This window comes from Pristiophorus japonicus, chromosome 13, assembly GCF_044704955.1.
Source record: "Pristiophorus japonicus isolate sPriJap1 chromosome 13, sPriJap1.hap1, whole genome shotgun sequence".
Lineage (NCBI taxonomy): Eukaryota > Metazoa > Chordata > Chondrichthyes > Pristiophoridae > Pristiophorus > Pristiophorus japonicus.
In genome coordinates this window covers 61439689-61443296 of record NC_091989.1, presented here as the reverse complement: position 1 = coordinate 61443296, position 3608 = coordinate 61439689, and positions in this window count along the sequence as shown.

Below are 3608 nucleotides of genomic sequence, written 5' to 3'. Positions count from 1 at the left end.
GGAAGCGCCCGGGAGAGCAGAAGAGCGCCGCTGCCGCACATGCGCAGCTCTATTAATCTTGCTCCATTCATAATATTTATTCATCCCAAACGCAAATCTTTACAGTGAACTAGTCTTGGCAACACCACTGCCTCACAAATCAGGAGGCAAACCATTAAAAATCACGAGCCCATGGAATCCAAGGCAAAGCAGCAAGTTGGATCAAAAATTGGCTCAGAGGCAGGAAGCAGAGGGTAATGGTTGATGGGTGTTTTTGTGACTGAAAGGTTCTTTCCAGAGTGTTCCGCAGGGCTCAGTACTAGGTCCCTTGCTTTTTGTGGTATATATCAATGATTTGGACTTGAATGTAGGGGGTATGATTCAGAAGTTTGCAGATGATACAAATATTGGCCGTGTGGTTGATAATGAAGAACAAGTACTTTGGTTCGGTATTCACTAAGGAGGACACAAACAACCTTCCGGATATAAAAGGGGTCAGAGGGTCTAGTAAGAAGGAGGAACTGAGGGAAATCCTTATTAGTCGCAAAATTGTGTTGGGGAAATTGATGGGATTGAAGGCCGATAAATCCCCAGGGCCTGATGGACTGCATCCCAGAGTACTTAAGGAGGTGGCCTTGGAAATAGCGGATGCATTGACAGTCATTTTCCAACATTCCATAGACTCTGGATCAGTTCCTATGGAATAGAGGGCAGGCAATGTAACCCCACTTTTTAAAAAAGTAGGCAGAGAGAAAACAGGGAATTATAGACCGGTCAGCCTGACATCGGTAGTGGGTAAAATGATGGAATCAGTTATTAAGGATGTCATAATTTGGAAAGAGATGACATGATAGGTCCAAGTCAGCATGGATTTGTGAAAGGGAAATCATGCTTGACAAATCTTCTGGAATTTTTTAAGGATATTTCCAGGAGAGTGGACAAGGGAGAACCAGTTGATGTGGTGTATTTGGACTTTCAGAAGGCTTTCGACAAGGTCCCACACAAGAGGATTAATGTGCAAAATTAAAGCACATGGGATTGGGGGTAGTGTGCTGACGTGGATTGAGAACTGGTTGGCAGACAGGAAGCAAAGAATAGGAGTAAATGGGTACTTTTCAGAATGGCAGGCAGTGACTAGTAGGGTACCGCAAGGTTCTGTGCTGGGGCCCCAGCTGTTTACATTGTACATTAATGATTTAGATGAGGGGATTAAATGTAGTATCTCCAAATTTGCGGATGACACGAAGTTGGGTGGCAGTGTGAGCTGCGAGGCGGATGCTATGAGGCTGCAGAGTGACTTGGATAGGTTAGGTGAGTGGGCAAATGCATGGCAGATGAAGTATAATGTGGATAAATGTGAGGTTATCCACTTTGGTGGTAAAAACAGAGAGACAGACTATTATCTTAATGGTGACAGATTAGGAAAAGGGAAGGTGCAACGAGACCTGGGTGTCATGGTACATCAGTCATTGAAGCTTGGCATGCAGGTACAGCAGGCGGTTAAGAAAGCAAATGGCATGTTGGCCTTCATAGCGAGAGGATTTGAGTACAGGGAGGTGTTACTACAGTTGTACACGGCCTTGGTGAGGCCACACCTGGAGTATTGTGTACAGTTTTGGTCTCCTAACTTGGGGAAGGACATTCTTGCTATTGAGGGAGTGCAGCGAAGGTTCACCAGACTGATTCCCGGGATGGCGGGACTGACATATCAAGAAAGACTGGATCAACTGGGCTTGTATTCACTGGAGTTCAGAAGAATGAGAGGGGATCTAATAGAAACGTTTAAAATTCTGATGGGTTTCGACAGGTTAGATGCAGGAAGAATGTTCCCAATGTTGGGGAAGTCCAGAACCAGGGGTCACAGTCTTAAGGATAAGGGGTAAGCCATTTAGGACCGAGATGAGGAGAAACTTCTTCACCCAGAGAATGGTGAACCTGTGGAATTCTCTACCACAGAAAGTTGTTGAGGCCAATACACTAAATATAAGGAGTTAGATGTAGTCCTTACTACTCGTGGGATCAAGGGTTATGGCGAGAAAGCAGGAATGGGGTACTGAAGTTGGCTGTTCAGCCATGAACTCATTGAACGATGGTGCAAGCTCGAAGGGCCGAATGGCCTACTCCTGCACCTATTTTCTATGTTTCTAGAAAGCTGTAGACTGCAGGAAGCTATCAATCGATTGGTCAGGTGGGCAGTGTCATGTATGTAACCAGCTTACTACTGTAACCCTTATACAATTATCACCCTCATGTAACCACTACGTACTGTACATACACATTAGAAATGCACACCTTGACCACAGGGGTGTACTTGTGGGAGACACTCCTTACCTGGAGATTCAGGTATATAAGGGGAGGTCCCTCGCAGGGTTAGTACTCCTTGGTCCCGGTAATAAAGGTGAAGGTCACAGAGTGACTGTGTCTGCAGTACATGCCTTGTGTGATATGTTTAAGAGTTAAGGACTCAATACCTGGCGACGGGAAACGGGAATCACTGAACCCAGAGGATGGCCACCGGTAGCTCAGAGGAACGTTACTGTGTGGGTGAACACTGGGACGATTTTGTGGAGAGACTCCAGCAGACCGTTGTCACGAAGGACTGGCGAGGAGAGGATGCGGCTGACAAGTGGAGGGCGCATCTACTAACAAGCTGCGGAACAAAAACGTATGCGCTGGTGAAGGACCTGCTTGCACCCCACAAACCGTCCGGCAAGTCTTTTGAAGAGCTCAGCCAACTGATCAGCGAACACTTAAAACCGGCGAGCAGCAAGAACATGGCCCGGCACCGGTTCTACACACACCGACGTCGGGAAGGGCATAACATCTCGAACTTCGTGGCAGACTTGCGGCGCTTGGCCAGCCTCTGTAAGTTCTCAGACGCCTGCAGGGAAGAGATGTTAAGGGATTTTTTCATTGAGGCATTAGCCATGCCGGGATCTTCAGGAAGCTCATAGAGACCAAGGACTTAACTCTAGAATTAGCTCAAACTTTCATAGCGAGCGAAGAAGAGACCAAGCTAATTTACGCGAGTAGTCCTGCGTCCAACGTGGCGACGGACCAAGGAATTAACGTGATAAATGCGGCTCAAGATCTCGCAGTCAGGCAAAGGCATTTTGAAACTGCAGCAGTCGGACAAAGGCATTTTGTAACTGCCCAAGCTGAAATCGACACAAAGGTGGGCCCCCGACAGGGACAATGGAGAGGGGAGCGGCAATTCACGCCATCAAGGGGACCATTAACACCCACCATCAGAGTGTTTAGAAACAACCAAGGGAACAATCAGAGAGGAATGCCTGCTAATAGTCCTTTGATGAACAACGATCTCAGCCAATGCTGGAGATGCGGGGGCAGATATTATGCGAAAAGCTGCAAATTTCAGCAGTTGGTCTGTAAGAATTGTAATGCCAGAGGACATTTGGCTTGGGTTTGCAAACAGCCGGTAGCGAGACTAATCTATGAGATAGAGGAATCATGCGAGGGCTTGCAGTGCAGGACAATGCCTGGGGTAAAGCCATGGATGCTGAAGTTCAGTGGGTTCATGTGGCTGACGTCCACAGCTCATACACTAAAACGCCACCCATGATGATGAAAGTTTTATTGAATGGCATCCCGGTGCGCATGGAGCTGGA